The sequence below is a fragment of the Cucurbita pepo genome, chromosome 16, assembly GCF_057944985.1.
Source record: "Cucurbita pepo subsp. pepo isolate OVF chromosome 16, ASM5794498v1, whole genome shotgun sequence".
In the NCBI taxonomy this organism is placed as follows: domain Eukaryota; kingdom Viridiplantae; phylum Streptophyta; class Magnoliopsida; order Cucurbitales; family Cucurbitaceae; genus Cucurbita; species Cucurbita pepo.
The window spans coordinates 3,699,927-3,721,841 of record NC_141813.1 but is presented as its reverse complement, the minus strand read 5'-3'; the positions used below and the strand labels follow the sequence as shown (position 1 = coordinate 3,721,841).

Genomic DNA, 21,915 nt, shown 5'->3' with positions numbered 1-21,915 from the left:
TAAAGTTCCAAATCTTGTTTCTCACTCTTCGATCTCATTATCTAATTTTAGCTTTGACTCAATTTAGAAGAAATGGTTGGATGCAGACTACGAATAATGGTTGGGCAACGGAAGGTTTTTTTTTTTTTTTACCACATATGGACTTTGGGCTAGTGAGTCTTAAATTTGAGTTCGTTTGAAAAACTTTTGTTCGTTTTTTAGTTCAAACGAACCCAAATTTAACCTACTAGTTCCTTCTTCCTTGCACGACTCACTCCTATTCTCTTTTCTGCCTATTCTTGCTCTCTCAAACTTCTTTAAAGGCTATTGTTCATCAATTATTTGTGAGCATCTTCCTTAAAAGGACTGTGACCACAGATGACCTATGTAGAAAATTTGTACCCCCTTTCCTAAAACCTTTAGCGGACAACATACCCAAAACAGATGCGCTGACTAGACTGCGCTACACCTCGTCTGACCCCCCCCCCCTGGAGCATATGATCCACCCAATCGATGAACACTCAATCCAAACTTGCCCATCCTTTTTGGCACAGGGACGCGAGAACCAATCCGAGTAATCTACAGTGGGGAGACCCCTTAAAGCAACAAGCGAGAATGGCTAGGTTGATAGTAGGGTTAAAGAAAAGGCGAGTATGAAAAGACGTATTGCGTAACCGTCCCTGTAAGCAGCTTCATTCTTTCTTGATCTATGAACCGACTTTATGAAAACAATCAGTCTTTCGGCTGAAAGTGTGACTTTTGGGTATGGATAAGCAGGACCTCTTGGTTTGGGAGAAACCGGAGATGTTGGCTAAGAAAGCTAAGCAGGCAAGTACAGGACGGACAAAATGCACATACAAATTGATTGACATGATCCCTCTCCCTCTCTCTTTGGCTAGTTGGCTAGTTGCACAATAAGCGAAAAAGCATACCAGGTAGGGAAAGAAAGGTTGCTCGATCTCCTGTAAGGCCAACCCTCAACGGCGAGCTCACCAGGCAATGCTATAAGTCCGATAGAAGTCCAAGGTTTCGTCTACTACGGACCAGGAAACTCTTGGAGGAGCTAACGTGAAATGAGAAATACATTCGATTACGGCAACTAATAGATAGTGAACTTTTTGGTAGAAACTGAATGATCCCTTGGCTCGGGAAAGAAAAGGAAAAGGTAGTCGTACTCCTACCTTTTCCGTCGGACGATAGGAAAGTTTAAGTTGAAAGATTGAATCACACCTGATAAGAAAGGCGGGCTTAGTAGGTTTCTCCAAACGTATAAACAAAAAGAGGAAGCAACCAGTCCTAAAGAGGATACCGATACGCATACATTCTTGCATGGAAGAACCTAGCTGAACCGGATCAAGGGTCCTAACCTAGTCCGACTGACCTTCTTTGGCTGGCCCCCGCCCCTTGTAACAAGGTCAACGCGTACGTGCTTTTTCCTTTTGTTTAGCGAGATAGCTTACCAGCTCTTTCGGCTCATAGTAGCAGTATGAAAAGCGAAATCCTCATCTTTAGTCGAGTCCACATTGCCATACGAATCGACATCGGCCAAACCAAGAGCTCCTATTTTTTCTTTAACGAAAGCTGATCTAACAGTTTCGATAAAACCAACATCTTTTAAAGAAGCAGTCGCTCTGCCTTGATCACCGTGGACATATGCAACTCCCGCTTTACCTTTGCCTACCGTAAAAAGGAAAGTTCCCTCACGATAGGCCCTCCCTGCTCCCGAACGTATTTCTATCAATCGAGAGAGGTATAGAATAGTACAACAAACCAACAAGACAAGAATGGACTCATAAGAATGGCGGTCAGGGAAGCAATTTCATTTGTGCTATCCGCCAAGGAAATGATCAAGGAATTCTCTACACACGGCTGAGAGATGACCGTATTGTTGCACATCCTGAATAAAGTACCATAGGCAAGCGAAGCTTTTTAAAATGAAAGCATGTAGAACTCAGATCCATTTATGAGTTGAAGCAAGCATCTCGATCCTTGAATATAAAGTTTGATACTGTGTTCAAATCTTATGGCTTTAAACAGAATGTTGACGAACCTCGTGTTTATAAAAGGATAGTCAACTCTACAGTAGCTTTCCTGGTGTTGTACGTTGACGATATCCTACTCATTGGAAATGATGTGGGATTTCTGACTGACATTAAGCATTGGCTAGCGACACAATTCCAAATGAAAGATTTGGGAGAGGCTCAGTTTGTTCTTGGAATCCAAATTGTTCGGAATCGCAAGAACAAAACACTAGCATTGTCTCAGGCATCGTGCATCGTACATCGACAAAATGTTGATTCGATATAAGATGCAGGACTCCAAGAAAGGATTATTACCTTTCAGGCATGGAGTTCATTTGTCGATGGAACAAAGTCCTAAGACACCTTAAGAAGTTGAGGATATGAGACACATTCCCTATGCATCAGCGGTCGGCAGTCTGATGTATGCCATGCTATGTACCCGACCCGACATATGCTATGCTGTGGAAATTATCAGCAGATATTAGTCCAATCCAGGACGTGCTCATTGGATTGCCGTTAAGAATATCCTCAAGTATCTTAGGAGAACGAGGGACTATATGCTAATGTACGGTGCTAAGGATCTGATGCTAATGTACGGTGCTAAGGATTTGATCCTTACAGGGTACACTGACTCAGATTTTCAGACCGATGTAGATTCGAGAAAATCGACATCATGATCTGTCTTCACTCTGAACGGAGGAGCAATAATATGGAGAAGCATAAAGCAAGGTTGCATTACTGATTCCACCATGGAGGCTAAGTATGTTGCTGCTTGTGAAGCAGCGAAAGAATCTATACGGCTTAGGAAGTTCTTAACTGATTTGGAAGTCGTTCCAAATATGCATCTTCCCGTCACTCTTTATTGTGATAACAGTGGAGCAGTTGCAAATTCAAAAGAACCAAGAAGTCATAAGCGAGGAAAACATATTGAGCGCAAATATCATCTCATAAGGGAGATTGTGCAACGAGGAGATGGGATCGTCACACAGATAGCTTCAGAGCACAACATTGCTAATCCATTTACAAAGCCCCTCACGGCTAAAGTGTTTGAAGGGCACCTAGTGAGTCTAGGACTACGAGTTATGTAATCTAGGGCAAGTGGGAGAAATGGCATGAGTATGTGATGCCCTAGTTTATTGTGTTTCTCTCTACTCAACGTTATAAAACCCCACTAGAGTTTTAGTCCAAGTGGGAGTTTGTTGGGTTTTATGTCCTAAAACTCATAGTTTGTAAACAAAAAGATATTCTATTTTCAATAAAGTTATTATTGTTGTTTATTCAGTAAAGATTGTTATTGAATAAAGTGAATTTTACGATCATTAATCTAAATCAAATAAACTAAGAACACTCTGGCTATAGTATGATTACTTGAACTATATGTAGAGACATAAGAGTGGATCAAGTTCAAGTATATAGTCAAAATGATCAATAGTATAAGGATAAGGTTGAGTACCTTATTCTGGGGACACTATGGATGCGGCCCACTTTTGTATATGATATAGACAATGTGATCACTAAATTGTACATGTGGAGACATGTGAGTGGGGGCGTCCTATGCAATGAGTATTGCATAAGATCGGACCATGAAGAAAACCACTCTCACTTTATAATGTCGTTTACTGTTGAGACTGATTTTCTTTTCATTCGATAACCTAGGTAACTCGATTTTAATCCTGAGCTAACCATGAACTCCTGTTTATTCGGAATTATCCTTAGATTTGCATGGGTGAGAGTGGCTCTAGTTCGCCGACTCAATAGGCCTCCCATTTCAGGGGTAAGACTGGGTGAATAGCTGGGGACGTGGGGTGCAAGATGGAATTCGCTCCTACCCACTTTTAGGGATAGAAGAGAGGTAGTTCCCTTAAGCACTGACTCCAGGTCTTGAACAAGGGGCCCCACCCTCTCATTGGCCTGAGAGGGATTCGATTTACTGGTTGGACCACAAACCAATTGTTCATTAGAGGATCAGTGAGACATAAGGAACAAGAAGTAACTTTGGAGCCCATGATCTATAGGTCCATTAGGTCTCTCTACTAATCATGGTTATATCAAATGGACAGAAATATATCTATAGTGAAGGGAGTGCAACTACTAGGCTATAGTGGAGTGTCCTAGTAGTTAACGAATGTTGGTTAACTAGGTTAATGAGTTTAACCTGTTAATCTTGGATCGTTGGAGCCCATGATCTATAGGTCCATTAGGTCTCTCTGCTAGCTCATATCGGACTAAACCATAGAACAGTGTGACGAGGGAGTTCGAAGTGTTCGAATTCAAATTAGGGAATATGCGCTACATATATACGATATATTTAACTGCATTTTTGTTTTATTTACGAATTAAACAAAAAGAGAGAATATGAGATATTTAAATAAGATTTAAATATCTTAATCAATTATGTGTCGGAATTGATTGGGATTGGCATTTGAATTAATATTAAATATTAATTAAATAGTTTAATTAATCATTTAATGTTACTTTAATTTGAAATTAATTATTCAAATTAATGGTTGAATTAAAATGAAGAAAGTTAAAATGTTGACTTCGAAAAATACATGTTAGTGGAATTTTGAGGTGTCAAAATTTGGTTTAACCAAACTTTCATGCCAAATAAACCCCACAAGTTTGAGTGGAATTTTAAGTGTCAAAATTTGGTTAACTCAAACATGCATGCTTGCCACATAATCCCAAACATTTGAGTGGAATTTTGAGTGTCAAAATTTGGTTAACTCAAATTTGCATTAACATGCAAACATGACTCTTTAAATAGAGTGATCATGGTACATGGAAGGTCTTCTTCTTCTTGGTGAAAAACCTTGAGAAAAAACCTCTCACAAACACTCTCTTCATATATACAAAATTCCTCCCAAGTTTAGTCACTCACTGGATTCCACAATCCCGTTCTAAGGCCGGAGGATAGTGGAGAAGACACTAGTGGTGGTACGAAACCGGTTCGTGAGGAAAAAGGAGTTTGAACTACAAAAGGTTAGTATCTAAACTCATTATGTTTTAATACTTATGAACATGCTAGTTATTTACTATAATTGATGTTCTAAAAGTGCCTAAGATCCAAATTGCTTCCGCATGTGTTATATTAACACCATCAATTTTACCGTTACTAAAATCTCGAGCTATTTGATCGGTTCAGGCTCTTAACTCACGATTCTTTGGGTTTTTCTTTATATATCCTTAATTCATACTTGGTTTCGGGTTCACATGAAAATCTAAGCAATTTCTACAAGTATTTCTTAACAAAAAGTCCAAGGTGGCTACTTGCCTCGTCGTCGACGTTTGGGACGTCCATTCTTGAGTATCCAGTATCTGAATTACTTCAAATTTCCTTCCACATACTCCTTATTGTGTCTAGTTTCTGAAACCATAAGATTTTCTATGATAATCGGTCTGGAATGGGGTTAAAATTGAGAAAACCCGAGAAAATGTCAAATTTTGAGAAATGGTGGAGGATTGCTCTCGAATTTGGAAGAAATCTGAGTGTAGGAGACCCAGAATCTAAATGCTTATTGCCTTTGATTAGGGGATCGACCTTTCTCGATTCTTATTCCGTATTGTTGCTCCTACTTCAGATTTTATAGGAGGAGCTTAAACCGACATTGGGAGCTCCAGAATCTTCGTTATTTAGAGATCGAACTTTCTGGATAATTTTTCAGAGATATCAACTCCAATCATATCCTTACCGATCTTGGCTTTGAATACTAGTCGTTGGATGTGATGATCCGTGCGTGTTCGTTCTAGATCATATCAAATTTTGGAGGAGATCCGACGGTTGAAATTTGAGTTCAAAGGATTTTGCTCAGATGGTCACGGTAGATTCTCTGATTCTAATTAGAGTGGCATTTCTGTAGTTATCCATTCTTCTAGGGGTATTTTGGTAATTTGCCACTTTCCGAATATTTTATTATTATTTTTCTCGAAAAATCCATAATTTTTCTACAAATTCCTCATCGCTTTTTGATCATTTTTTGCTTATTTTGAATCTTGAGATTCCTTCTAGATAAGGAATTACAAATTCGGAAAGATTCTTGATAATTGATAAAATGACTTTTTTGCCCTTTTCATTTACTTTTTCCTCTCCAATCCTTTTCCAAAGGCCTTTAACTCCTTGAAATCACTTGTTAAGGTACACGAGTGACTTGACTAAGTCCTTTGTTCTTACTTAATCCTTTAAGTTTTTTTCCTTTCTATCCTTTGGGTCTTTCATGAGTGACTTATTCTTATAGGAGCTAATTTCCTTCATTTTTTGGGTGTTACATATACATATTCGTTACAAACACAAAATAAGAAGCAGACTCAAAAGAAGAACAAAAAATACTAGATTAAAAATAGAAGTTAGTCCATAGCCCACACTCCAAAGTCCACTCATCCACGACCAACTCTTAGTTACTTGAAAAAAAATGATAAACATGGAGTGAGTAAAACTTAGTAAGTAGCCCACTAGAAGGTTTTTAATCGCGACCTTAAGCTAGGATATTACTTCTTGTTATGTTTTCAGGATCTTAGAACTTAGAGGTCATCGTGTTATGTATCATATACTGATCCTGAAAACCTTCCCCTAAAATAACCTTCAATTTTCTCCTCATGAACACATGAGTGTGAGTACTTGAGTTCTTTTCCTGTCCATACTTCTTCGGGCAATTTGAACTTCAAGGGTACTGACGGCCCTCTATTAATCAAATATGCTGCTGTGTTCATAGCATTAGCCCAGAATGTCTTTGGCAATCCATAATGAATCCTCATGCTTCTTGCTCGCTCATTCAAGGTTCTGTTCATCCTTTCTGCAATACCATTTTGTCCTGCCTTACCGGGAATTGTTCTTATTAATCTAATTCCCTCAGCTGCACAAAATGTTATAAACTCTGATTTGTTGTACTCTCCTCCATTGTCAGACCTCAAGCATTTGATCTTCAAGCCGGTCTGATTTTCAACTTCAGCTTTCCACTTCTTGAAGGTGGTAAACACATCTGACTTGTGTTTCAGAAAGTAAACCCATACCTTCCTGCTGAAGTCATCGATGAAGGTGACGTAGTACCTTGATCCACCAAGTGATGAAACTAGAGATGGTCCCCAGACGTCTGTATGGACCATTTCCAACCGCACTTTCTTCGGTTCTCTGGCAGCCTTTGTGAAACTAACTCGTTTCTGTTTGCCCATAACGCAGCTCTCACAAAGATCCATATCAACAGATTTTAAGCCTTCTAAAGCTCCTTTCGCAGTCAGCATCTTCATTCCTTTGACGCTCATATGTCCAAGTCTATTGTGCCATAGACTTGAATTGGAAGCACTCTCAGCAGCAGTCATGTTTATACACTCTGCAGTAGTGTATAAGGTTCCGGATTTTGTGCCACGCGCAACAACCATGGCGCCCTTCACAATCTTCCAGGAACTCTTTCCAAACTCTGCTGCATAGCCTGTGCTATCCAACTGACCAAGAGAGATCAGGTTCTTCTTGAGACCAGGAATGTATCTGACATCTTGTAATGTCCATTGATTTCCTGCTGGAGTTTGTATGGAGACATCTCCCTTTCCTTCAATCTCCAAGGTTTTATTGTCGGCAAGATACACCTTCCCGAAATTTCCTGATTTGAAATTTTTTAACAATTCCTTACTTGGAGACGAATGGAACGATGCACCTGAATCCAAAATCAAGGATTCAGCTGGGCTATCCACATTAAGGATTAAAACGTCCTCAGCATCTTCTGTTGTGTATATAGAATCATCATGATCTTCAGATTTATGATTCTGCTTCTTCTTTAGCTTTGTACAATCTATCCGAAAGTGTTCTTTTCCCCCACAGCTCCAACACGTTACGTTGGATTTGTTTGGAGATTTTCCCCGGTTCTTTGATTATGAACGCCCATGTTTGTTTGAGCTCTTTGATTTGCTTCTTCCCCTTCGATCAACACTGAGAGCATTGCCTGATGAATCTCCAGTTTCCCGTTTGCGAATACTTTCGCTGAGAACTACATCTCGAATTTCATCAAACTTCAGTTTATCAGATCCTCAGAAACTGCTGATTGCGGCAACAACAGTATCCCATGACTCGGGTAAGGATGACATCAAAATCAACGCTTTAATTTCATCTTTGAAATTAATTTCCACCGAACCCAGTTGACTTATGATCATATTGAATTCATTTATATGATCCGCAACACGTCCACCTTCAGACATCTGTAGATTGAACAATCTACGCATCAAATACACCTTGTTCATAGCCGATGGTTTTTCATACATATTTGACAGCGCCTTCATCAGATCTGACGTTGTCTTCTCCTTGATGATGTTAAACGCCACGTTTCTGGATAGCGTCAACCGGATCATCCCTAAGGCTTGTCGATCCTTGAGCTTCCACTGTTCCGTGGTCATGGTATCTGGCTTCACCCCCAACAGAGGTTCGTGAAGATCTTTCTGGTACAGATAATCTTCAATCTGCATCTTCCAGAAACCGAAATCGGATCCATCGAACTTCTCAATTCCAATCTTTGAACTTTCCATCTTCACAAATCGTGGTGAATTTTGCCTTGCTCTGATACTAGTTGTTAGGATCGCACAACAACGCACACGCTCGATCTAGATGCTCGCAAAGAAAAGGATAGAGAGAATTGCAAGGAGAACTCTGGCTAAAAGGATTTTTTATTAATGACTTCAGACATGTACAACAAGAGAGTACAGAGAATAGAAAGTACATTTCAAAGCTTTACTAGACGGGATATATATATGGTTCAGTCTACTAAATATAGCTTTACCAGATTTAACCATCTACTATATATAGCTATGTACCATATATAGCTTTACCGGATATAGCTTCACCATATATCGCTTTACCAAATATAGCTTTACCGGATATAGCCATTGACCAAGCTATAAATACAGGGAGCAGACTCCATAACTCAACACTTGGTACATGGATTATTGATGAACCTAGGTTTATACATAATGTCATCGGTTAGGCTTTAGGAGTTGAGGTTTTTGCTTAGGAAACATTAGAGGGTAACCTAACGTGGACTAATTCGTGTGAAAACCTACTAGCACTTTGAGGACCTCTTTCCTTCACCAAACTTATGGGTAAACTTATTTAGAAGGTGCAGGAACAAGTTTGGAAATGAATAGTGGACTATAGTTCTCGAATTCGAGGTAAACCCATGAACACGATACCCCAAAACAAAAAACTTGTATCTCTCGATTGGGTACTCGATTAAGCTTGCTTCTTGCCCCTAATAGTCTACCCTAATTCATAATTTATAGACGGATTTTCCACTACCATTGAAACGTCTAGAATTTCTATAATTTCATTCTTTATTTTTCTGAATCTTATGCCAGAAAAGTCTTCTCCGATCAGAGCCTTCCTTTTTTAAGCACCTTGTAATTCTTATTCTATAAAAAACTTAATGATTGGGGAAGTTTATAAAAATTAGAAAAGGTACCATTTTCTTAATGTTTTTTCAATTTTACTTGTTCTTTTCTTCTAGATACAACCTAGTAGGGATTATACACTGTCTCTTATTGGAGACCTTGAGTGTTGCAAATTCTCCTCTCCTTTGAAAACTTTCGGTCATCGAAAGTGCTTATTCTAAAATAGGTCAGGGTACAAGGTTCTTATTTGCCTTTTGTTTCCCAAGTGGATTCTTCTACTCTATGATTCTTCCATAGGACCTTAACGAGAGAGATTTCCTTGTTTCTCAACCATTTGACTTTCTTGTCTATTATTTGAATCGGGTCTTCTTTATATGTTAGGTCATCTCTCAAGAAGAGAGTTTCATGAAGCAGTACGTGCGAACGATTTAGGGTATACTTCCGTAGTATGGATACATGAAAGATATTATGTACTGCAGACAAGTTTGGGCATTGCCCGATTCTATAGGCCACAAATCCAATCCTTTCTAATATCTCAAAGGGAGGGATAAACCTAGGTCTTAGCTTCCCCTTTTCACCCTACCTGAGCACCCCTCTCATGGGGTGCTACCTTTAGGAATATATGATCCCCTACCTACAATTCCATGTCCTTGCGCCTTAGGTCTGCATAGCTTTTCTCTCGGCTTTGTGCGGTCTGTATCCTAGCTTTAATCTTCTGGACTGCGGCGTTGGTAATTTGCACCAGCTCTGGCCCAATAGTTGTCATTTGCCCCCCTTCTTCCGAAAAGATAGGGGATCGAAATCTTCGTCCATAAAGAACCTCGTATGTGGCCATTTTTATGGTGGCTTGGCAAGTATTATTATAAGCGAATTTCATAAGGGGTAGGTACTTATCCCAGCTTCCTACAAAATCCATCACATATACCCTCAACATGTCTTCCAATATTTGCTTGAGCATTTCTGTTCGACCATCTATTTATGGGTGGAATGTCATACTATAACTGCGCACCCAATGCCTTTTGTTGAATTTTCCAGAAGCGAGATTGAAATCTGGCATCTCGGTCTAATACTATTGCCTTTTGTTGAATTTCTAGAAGTTTACCCAATACCTTTACTGATGAATATTCATTTTTAATGTTAGCAAGAGTAGCTTAGTTGGGAGATTGTTAGACTGAAGATTTGAAAGTCACACGTGTTTTATCCACGTTCAACGCACCTAATACAAGTTTATTACCTGACTATACAATCTAAAAACATAACTTGCTTATTCAATCTAAAATTAGTGATTATTTCTTTTTTAAACATAATGAATTAGCGGAAATACCTTTACTTATGAATTTTCATTTTTAATATTAGCGGGGATAGCTCTGTTGGGAGAGCGTCAGACTGAAGATTTGAAGGTCGTGTTTGATCTCCACGTTCACCGCAACTGATTCTAGTTGCATAACCCGACTATTCAATCTAAAATTAGTCATTGTTCCCTTATGAAATCTCAATGAATTATCGAAAATACCTAACGTGTTCTAGTTCACCGCACCTTATACAAGTTGGATAACTTGAATATCTTATTAAAAATTAGTGATTATTTCTATTTAAAATTTCAATGAAGTAGCGAAAATACCTTTACTGATTTATTTTCATTTTTAATAGTAGTGTGGATAGTTCAGTTGAGAGAGCGTTAGATTGAAGATTTGAAGGTCTCGTGTTCGATCCGCGTTCACCACACATGGTTCACGTTGCACAATTTGACTATTCAATCTAAAATTAGTAATCATTTCTTTCTAAAATTTAAATTAATTAGCGGAAATACCTTTACTTAAAAACTTTCATTTTTAATGTTATCAGGTATAGCACAGTTTAGAGAGCGTCAGATTTAAGATTTGAAGGTCACGTGTTCGATCTCCACGTTCACCGCACCTGTTTCTATTTGCATAACCTAACTATTCAATAAAAAAATTAGTCATTATTTCTTTTGAAATCTCAATGAATCAGCGAAAATATCTTTACTGATGAATTTTCATATTTAATGATTGCAGGGATAGCTCAGTTGGGAGAGCGTCAGACTGAAGATCTGAAGGTCACGTGTTCGATCCACGTTCACCGCACTTGGTTCACATTGCATAATTTGACTATTCTTTCCAAAATTAGTGATTATTTATGTTTAAAATATAATGAATTAGTGGAAATACCGTTTTTTATCCAACTGGCATAGGTTGACTAAGTTGCATAACTTGCCTATTCAATCTAAAACTTGTGATTATTAATTTTTTATGTTATCTGGGATGGCTTAGTTGGGAGAGCATTAGATTGAATATTGGAAAGTCTTCTTGGTTCGATCTGCATTCATTGCACCTTATAGTTTAGTTGATTATTATTTCTTTTTAAAATATAATGAATTTTTATTTTTAATGTTAGCAGGGATAGCTCAGAAGGTCACGTGTTTAATCTCCACGTTCACCGCACCTGTAACTATTCAACTGGATTATCACATTAACAATTTGAATCAAATAAAGTGACATTAACCATTTGAATCACCTCAACGCCACTTGTTGAACTTGACCAAATGTCTATAACATAACACTAACAAAGGTACAAAGTAACACTAACAAAGTCTTTTTAATCTAAAATACCATTGAACTTGACCATTATAGTGCCTCTCAAACATAGGTAAAGTTTAAATTCGAGTCTCCTTGTCAAACTCACTCGGGTGCTCATCTCAACCATGATGGCGTTCAACAAGAGAGACCTCGAAAATAGCCGGATTATCGCATTAACCATTTGAATCACCTCAACCCCACTTGTTGAAATTGAAACAAATATCTAGAACATAACACTAACATAGGTACGATGTTCATAAAAGTCTTTAATCTAAGATACTATTGAACTTGACCATTAAAGTGCCTCTCAAAATGAGGTAAAGTTTAAATATAATTGGTGACAAAAGATGAAACTATAAAATAAAAAGAAATAAGAAAATAATATTCAATTTCAGAGAATCAAACCAGAATCTCCTAGGTGAAAGCCAAATATCCAAACAGTTGGACAACAATGAATTTTTGGTGTAGTTGTCCTAAAGTCTTTTGTCCAATCGCTCAAGAGTTTTACTATGATGTTTTGGGTAATGTCTAACTCTTCGACACGTCCTTTCATGTGTGTGATAGAGTTCTCAGAATTACCGCGACGTTTCGAGCTGTTCGATCGTGTGGCTCTTTCTTCAAAACGGTAAACATCAAACATCAAACATCAGGTCTTTGATTGGCAACCCATCCAAAGGATTGTCGATTGCATCGATTGGATCAATAATCTTCCCATGAGTTTATGGTGCATGACCGATTTTTTATAGCATTCACCTTCGAGCGCCACCATAGTTTTGCATCGTCCATGAGATGCATTGCGACCAACGTAACTCTTAGGTCCTATGAGCAAGTAACAGTAACCTTCAAGTATTGTTCTACGTAAAAAATAAAGCTTTTTAATTCCTGAGCATCCTAGGTCCTATGAGTGTTATGTTCTAGATTGAAACTGTAAAATAAAATGAAATAAGAAAATAACATTCCATTGCCGGGAATCAAACCCGGGTCTCTTGGGTGAAAGCCAGATATCCTGACTGCTGGACGACAATGGATTTTTGGTGTAGATGTCCTGAAATATTTTGTCCGATCGCTGATGAGTTTTAGCATGATCTTTTGCTTAATGTCTAACTCTTCGACACGTCCTTCCCTATGTGTATTAGAGTTCTCAGGGCTACCGCGACGTTTCGAGCTGTTCGATTGTGTGGCTCTTTCTTCAAAAGAATCAATATCAAATGTTAGGTCTTTGATTGGCAACCCATCCAGGGGAGCGTCGATTGCATCGATTCCATCAACGATCTTCCCATGAGTTTATGGTGCATGACCCATTTTTTATACCATTCACCTTCGAGCACTACCATAGTTTTGCATCGTCCATGAGATGCATTGTGGCTAATGTAACTCTCAGGTCGTATGAGAAAGTTCCTGTAGCCCTCAACTCTCAGGTCGTATAATAGAGTTCTTAGAGCTACCATGACATTTTGAGGTGTTCGATCGTGTGGCTTTTTCTTCAAAAGAGTCAACATCAAACGTCAGGTATTTAATTGGCAACCCATCAAGGGGAGCATCGATTGCATCGATTCCATCAACGGTCTTCCCATGAGTTTATGGTGCATGACCCATTTTTTATATCATCCACCTTCGAGCGCTACCGTCCATGAGATGCATTGTGGCCAACGTAACTCTTAGGTCCTATGAGCAAGTTCCTGTAACCTTCAAGTAGTGTTCAACGTCAAAAATAAAGTTTTTTTAATTCCTTTGCATCCTGGTTCCCATTTAAGGGTTTGTGTTTTTGGATTTTCAGTTTGTTAAGCCCAACATGAGCTTGGCTTAGGGTGTGGTTCTCTACGACTCTCCTTGTCAAACTCACTCTGGTGCTCATCTCAATCATCTCAGCCATGATGGAGTTCAACAAAAGAGACCTTGAAAATGACCGAATTATCACATTAACCATTTGAATGACCTCAACCTCACTTGTTGAAATTGACCCAAATATCTATGACATAACACTATTAAAGGTTCAAAGTTCATAAAAGTCTTTTTAATCTAAGGTACTATTGAACTTGACCATTATAGTGCCTCTGAAATCAAGTTCATAAAAGTCTTTTGAATTTAAGATACTATTGAACTCATCCATTATAGTGCTTCTCAAACCTAGGTAAAGTTTAAATATAATTAGTGACAAAAGATGAAACTATAAAATAAAAGAAATAAGAAAATAAAATTTCATTGTCGAGAATCAAACTCGGGTCTCCTCGATGAAAGCCAGATTTTCTGTGTAATGTCTTCGACACGTTTTTTTTATGTGTGTGATAGAGTTCTCAGAGATACCGCCACGTTTCTTGTTGTTCGATCACGTGGCTCTTTCTTCAAAAGAGTCAACATCAAACATTAGGTCTTTGATTGGAAACCCATACAAGGGAGCGTCGATTGCTTCAATTCCATCAATGGTCTTCCCATAATTTTTTGGTGCATGACCAGTTTTTCATACAATTCACCTTCAAGCGCCACCATAGTTTTGCATCGTCCATGAGATGCATTGTGGGCCGATGTAACTCTCAGGTCCTCTGAGAAAGTTCCTATAGTCTTGAAGTATAATATCAAAACATATTAATGTATTTGATATGTTAAATATTAAAATAATTGATGTGTATCATAAACATTAAATAAAAATATATATTTGAAATTTGAATGATATTCATATTAATTAAACATATATTATGATATTCTACCACATTTTAATATTATTTAAATAAGATATTATATCTTAAATATATAATTTGACAAAAATAATCACAAGTTCACCGTAAATAGAACCGTAGGGTTAAGTCAAAAAGTACCAAACACTAAATACTGTGACATTTTAGGTGATATTTTGTAGAGGAAACTGATAAGGTCTCCAAAGAGCAGGTGGTCATTTCTGACATTTTAGGTTAACAACATGGTGAAAAAAAACCAGAAATTCTGATACCAGTAATTAACTACAAACCTTTGAATAAGGTTTTAGAATAAATAAGATATCCAATCCAAAACAAAAATGATTTGATAAAAAGAATTTAGAGTCAAATGTTTTCATAAAATTCGACATGAAATTGGGATTTCGGAAAATTCTAATTTCTTAAAAGGACAAATATAAAATAGCATTTAATGTCCAATTAGAAAATATGAGGGGAACGTCATGTCATTTAGGGTAACAAACGCTCCATCCGAATTTCAGAAGATTATGAATGATATTTTCAATCCTTTCAAAAAATTTCGATAGTTTATATTGATGATGTGTTGATATTTTCTAAAACCATTAAGATCAACACTTTAAACATCTACATACATTCATTAATGTAATCAAAAGAAATCAGCTAGTTGTGTCCATACCCAAAATCAAATAATATCAAACTCAGATCCGTTTTCTTGGATTTTAAATTTATCTATAATCTTGTTTCAAACAAAAATAATTTTGCTAGATAGAAGTAAATTTTGTTGTGGTTTGATTTTAAAATTCTACCTATAAAAGAAGTTGAAAACATCTTGGGAGATTACCTATGGGTGAGTTTCTAACAAAGTCTCTCTTCTCTCCTCTGTCTTTTTAAACTCATACTAATCCAACCAATCATTTGCATGGACTCAAAAGTTCAATTACCTATAAAAGAAGTTGAAAACACCTTGTGAAAGTCTGTAAGCATACTACGACCTCTAGCTTTGCAAAATCCAGCGTTGTTGACGTTTATCAAAATCGCTGCCAAAATAAAGTTTAATGAGTGGTTCTATGGTGTAGTGGTTAGAACTTTCGACTTTGAATCTAACGACCTGTGTTTAATTCCCGATAGGTAATCCACTAATTTATACAAAATTTGTCCATAGTCGATTCGGTAGGGTCACTTTTGGACCGATAATCTGTAGAAGGGGTCACTAAGATTGAGATCATACAAAATGGGACCATAGCTCAATGTTAGAGCATTTAATTGCAGATCAAGAGGTCACCAATTCGAACCTAGTTGGGCCCTTCTATCTAGGATAGAAATTTGTTACACTTTTTGGACCGACACTATGTCTACGGGGTCACTAAGGTTAAAATCCTACAAAATGGATCCATGGCTCAGTGGTAGAGAATTTGACCGGTCACCCGTTTGAACTTGGTTGGGCCCTTTTATTTTGGACGGACACTTTTTACACTTTTGGATTGACACTCTGTAGAACGAGTCACTAAAGTTGAAATCATGCAAAATGGGTCCATAGCTCAGTGGTAGAGCATTTACTCCCGACCACCGAGTGTCTAAAGGGAAAAGAAATAAGAATAATTACCGATTCCATGTACATTAAGAAAAGAGTGTGGTATCCAAGCACCCACTATGAACATGGTTAAAAACTTACAATTAATTAAACCACACCAACTATTTTTTATGTTTTAAAATTATTTTTTTCAACATTTCCCTTATTTTGTACTATGAACCTATAAACTCTATTTCGAATATAATGTAAATATATATGTTCATTATATTTTAATTCTTTTTTTATTTCGAGAAAACATTTTACTTTGTTTTCAACCTGTTTTAACTTGCAATCCGTGCCTCGAGAACCCACCGAAAATGGGTCATGACTCCCTTTTTGTTTTCACTTACTCCTCCTAAATCTATAAAATGTCTTCTATTTTTATTCATTTTCTCTTTTCTTAAATATCAAAATCTTAAATAAAAAGGAAGAGCTCTCTAAAATATTCTTCTTTGCCAGTAATTTCACATAATTTAACATTTTAAAAATCGGTAAATTAAAAATCCTACATTGATATATTCGTAATTTAATGTAGTCTTCCTAAGTTTGCCGGCGACATTGTTTGTTGTCGAGCTTGATAATGTGAGTTTGTAACCCATCCGTTAGGGTTCTTGGAATGATTCTCTAGATTATCCCTTCCATGTTGGGAGTTGGGCCATGGGTCTTGGGTGAAGGAACCGTTGGTTTACCGCCTCTAAGAGTTAAGGAAGCATCTTGAGGCTAGTTTCACATAGTATCATTGTCTTTGAGATAACAATTCTTTTCTATTTTATCTAAATTTTTTAAATATGGGTTCATTTTCAAATGCATGCTAACATCCTTATTGTTGAATAAATGACATGAAACTTTCACATAGTAACGTTGCCTTTGCTCCTATTGGTGGAAGGATAATGTTGGATCGATATGACAACCCTAGAGGGGTGAATAGGGTTTCAACAATCTAATTATTAAATTTTTTTTTAATAACAATCAAACTTGATACCATGCAATAAAACTTAACAATAATTTAGAACTTAAATTGGAAAAGGGTTAGAAAATATAACACCATAGTTTTATAGTGGGAATTTGAATAAAACTTTGAATAAAACTTTCTGACTCTTTCCTCGGATCAGAGCCCAACCGCTACACCGCTCTTTTTACGACTGCAAGAGCAAACTCAATCCTTTCCACGACTCAGGATCAAACCGGTACACCGCTCTTTTTAAGAGTTCAAGAGAAAACTCAATCCTTTCCACGGCTCAGGATCAAACCGGTACACCGCTCTTTTTACGAGTTCAAGAGCAAACTCAATCTTTTTCACGGCTCAGGATCAAACCGGTATACCGCTCTTTTTACGAGTTCAAGAGCAAACTCAATCCTTTCAACGGCTTAGGATCAAACCAGTACAATTGTCTGAAATCTTATAGAAACACACCACAACACTCTTAAATAATAGACATCTCTCTCAGGAATAAGATAAAAAGAATAGAATTGGAAGTTTTGTAGGGAGCAACAATGGAGGCTTTTTTAAAAAAATTTAGATAGTGGAAACAGATGTTCTGTGTGTTGTGCTGTGAAAAATACTAAGAGGTGATGAGTTTAAATAGTGATCAAGTTGTAAAAATAGGAATTGATACGGACCACTAAAACGTGAACCGAAACGTGCAACACAAAAAATAATATTTATTTATTTTTAAATTTATCATAAAAAATTATAGACACATGTTTCATTTTTATATATATATATTATTTTAAATAAATATTAAAAATATTTTAAATTCATTTTATTATATATATATATATAAATGTAAATGAAATCTTTATAATTTCTTGCCATTTAAAAGGTAACCGAAAACTTTTATAAATGTAATTGAAATGATTTTATAATTTAAAAGTAATGGAAAACTTTTATAAATGTAATTGAAAACTCCACCTTGTTACTCTACCAAATTTATAAATGTCATACTTCGATTGGTCTATGATGTCAATTTTGCCGCTAATCTATGATGTCAATTTTGTCACCACATCATCAATTTTTTCACCATATCATCACGTCAGGTATCTTGTTTTGAATTTGATTGGTCCATAGTGTCAATTTTGCCACCACATCATCACGTCGGGTATTTGTTTTGACTGGAACTTCTTCGTTTTATCTCTAATTTGAGTGAACCAAAAAAGACGTTGAAATCGTTGTTCCCAACCTTACACTGTGGACAAAAATACTGAGAACGGTTAATAATTGAAGGTAGGTTTGTTATCATCAAAAGATTAAGGAAAAAAAGCCAACAGATAATAGGTCAATTATACCTATAGGGTAGTTTTAAGGGTGACAACGAGACTAATTAGAATTATAACAATCTGCCTAAAACCCTCAGAATAATTTTGCTTCATTTCTAAATGCAGGCAGACAAAGTAGAAAAATGAAAACATGTAAATTGTAAACTCGAACATTTCAAAGAAATAAATAAGTTTTGATGGTACCAATGCTAACCCGAAAACAATCAAACCAAATTTATTTCAAACATAGAAAACTTCATGTCTCCATCTTGTAAGGTCAATAAACCAAAGGGCCTAATATAGTATAGAAATAAAAAAATGTTACCCTCATCTGTGTTGTGCTGTGCCATAAGTGATCAATGGATGTTGACTTTGACCAATTCCTACTATTTTTTTTTTTCTATATTTTGAAACTATTTTAAGCACTCTTCTCTTGTACTCCTTATAATTTCTACCTTTTAAGGTTGTAAATATTTGTGCACGAGTGACTATTATGATTACATGTCAATCTAGTCAAGTGGAAATAAATTTTGAAGATGAAATTAAAGTATTAATTTTGATGTCATCTTAACCTGAGTTTTGGGATATTGTTATTAATGAGATTCAATCTAATGCCATTAGTAATTCACAATGATAATATTCAAAATACTTGACAAAAAAGAATGGTCAACATAAGATATTTGAAACAAATAAATATTTTTGTCCTCTATGATATATCAAATCACGCATTTGAAATTCCTTAATAATAAACCTGAAGTCTTACATCTTTTATAGAGAGAAGTTCCTTGAATAGAAGTCTTATTAGATACTTCTAAGCATTTAGAGATCAACTAGAAACAAAGCTAAACATTCTAAAAAAAATTAGGGGTTAAACTTTTAAGTTAAGGTAATTTAAGAAACTTATGATTTTTATATTATCAAGAGTTTAATTGAGCTAGGTCGATTCAATCTAGTGGACCCAAGAATTGAACCAAATCAAACAACCTAGTTAGCAACATGATTTAGTGGAAGCATTTTCACGCAAAGTAGAAGCAATAATGGAGGGTTTGAAATAATATAGTTTTCACCCCTTGTTTCTCGAGTGAATAATGAAATAATATAGTTTTCATGTTAAGTTTTGCACGGAAGAAAGAAAGACTGGGATGTAAAGTATTATTTCAATTTGTTTGTAATATACAACAATATATAAATTAACTATAAGAAATATATAAAATTACATGTTCTCCAAGAGCTTCAATCAACATTGGAGGGATACTTCTGCAACCACTCTAAAGGTGATCAAGATCACAACGAGTTAGATAAAACAGCTCTAGAACTTTGAATCCAATAACTTGAGTTTGACTCGTGATAGGATCTCTCTTATTGTGGAATCTGCATAAAATAGGAAAACCATTCCAAAATAAATTTTTATAAGGGATTCTATGGTGCAGTGGTTAGCACTTTGGACTTTGAATCCAACGACCTAGATTCAACTCCTAGTAGGACCTTTATGAAATGACCTTGATGCGAAAACACAGAATAAGGAACAACAACACAAGACATTTTAAAACAAAAGGGTGTTACCTAGCATTCGATGCGAAAACACAAATTTTCTTGAGGCATAAGGTGTAACTTTCTTCAGTTATTACGAACTTGCTCCGCTTCATGCCTTCCAATGCCTTCCAAGGCTTCATGAACATGACCTCCGTAATCATTTGAACCCATAAGAACTAGCATGAGTTTTAGGTTCCGAACTTCCTCCAACCAACTTGAATTGAATTTATTTTCATGTCATATAAAATAGACCTACAGAAAATAGTTGGTAATTTGGAGCATGTCTAAGCCTTGAGCTAGGATATGACTTCTTGTTTCGTTTTTAGGAACTAAACCTTAGAGGTTGTCATGTCATGCATCGTATTTTAACCATGAAAACTCTTCCGAAGTAACTCTTAATTTTCTCCCCATGAGTGCATAGGTGGCGTTGTCATAATCGTGGCATCCTGCTAGCAAATCGTGGTGCAGGGAATCTCATTTAGGTGAGGGAGATAATAAGTTCATCATGGAATCCTGCTCATGGTACATATACCATAGCATCCCACCTAAAGAGAATAAGGGCCTCGCGGTACACTTCGTGAAGTGAGATAATGGTTACTTCAGGCATGGATCCTAGCAACTTCTTAAGCATGATGTTTGCATTAACCTAGGTGTTTTCTTGGATTCTTGGTGATCCTAGGTTTATGCATAACGTCTTGGGTCAAGCTTGGAACTTATAAGTTCTTAGGAATAGCCCAGCATGATATTGTGCATGTAGTATCTATTAGAGACCAAGGGTACATCTGGGGAATCTATTATTTCAGGGATACCACTTTAGTTATCCTAGGAGGTAAAGTTATATGGATCGTGATGAGCATTTTCTCCCATATCTTGGCTTCGCTAACTACAGTTTTCTAATAACTCCCAAACTTCATTACCTTATAAAACCTCTCGGGATAAGGATTCATACAACATTTCATAAAATAAGATCTACTGAGAAAACTCGAGAAAAAGTCAAATTTTGAGTTGACTTGGACAGTTCAGTTGAACTGGCGGTATCATCGTTTTCTTCCTCTCAATAGGAAGAAGATGCGCATTTTTCGCGTCGCCGCCATCTGAAACTCGGCCTGTACATCCATATTACAGCGTTTCTCTCCTCATTTCTTCGTGAAACTTAAAGATGGATGTTACAAGAAAGGGCGAGGGATTTATTTGATAACTTCTCGTGGATCGTAGCCTAAGATATTCGCTACCAAAGTTCATCCAAAATCTGATTTATCGCTTGAGATAAAACAAAGGATTTCTTATTGGGTAGCCAATTCTAGGGGTTTCAAGGCCCTATTTCTTCATTGAACCTCTTCCATATCCTATCTTCAGGCTAAAGGAATTGGTTTGGAGGAACGTCTTTGAGTGTAGGACCTTAATTTCCAGAAATCGTTCTCGGTATGCAACTCACTCGAAATGCCAGATTTTCATCACGTGGGTAGCTTATTCTACGACGTTTCAGCTCTCGATTCCTTCATCAAGTTTACTCAACTTCTTCCTCTCAAGCTAGAGGAATCCTTAATGGAAGGAAAAGAGATCGTAGATAGGAATTTTGACTCTTATCCCCAATTTAATTTCGAAACCTATTTCCTTCAATTTGGCACGCTCTCGAGGTTATTTTTCTTCGTGGTCTTCTATGGAAGCATTCCTTGGAGGTGCAGAAACTGATTGGAATCATTCTTGCTCGACGAATCATCATGTATCCTCGGATTGGATTTTCAAGTTTTTCTTGAAGTTCTTCAATGGCTGATCGAATTGCGGGAATGGTTTCTAGGCACTTTCAGCACTCTATTTCTTCATAGAACTTGTGGGTAATCTTGTTGAGAAACGGTAGGAATAAGTTTGAAGAGAAATGGTGGAGGATTGCTCTCGAATTTGGAAGAAATCTGAGAGTAGGAGAC

General features: G+C 36.7%; 2 non-coding genes across 2 annotated transcripts; both read left to right on the top strand.

Moving 5' to 3' along the window:
* Positions 1–11,397: 11,397 nt before the first annotated feature.
* Positions 11,398–11,470, top strand: TRNAF-GAA (transfer RNA phenylalanine (anticodon GAA)). The gene has a single exon. It is a non-coding gene; the product is annotated as a tRNA-Phe (tRNA).
* An 8,401-nt stretch (positions 11,471–19,871) lies between these two features.
* On the top strand, positions 19,872–19,944 carry TRNAQ-UUG (transfer RNA glutamine (anticodon UUG)). The gene has a single exon. It is a non-coding gene; the product is annotated as a tRNA-Gln (tRNA).
* The last annotated feature ends 1,971 nt before the right edge of the window (positions 19,945–21,915 follow it).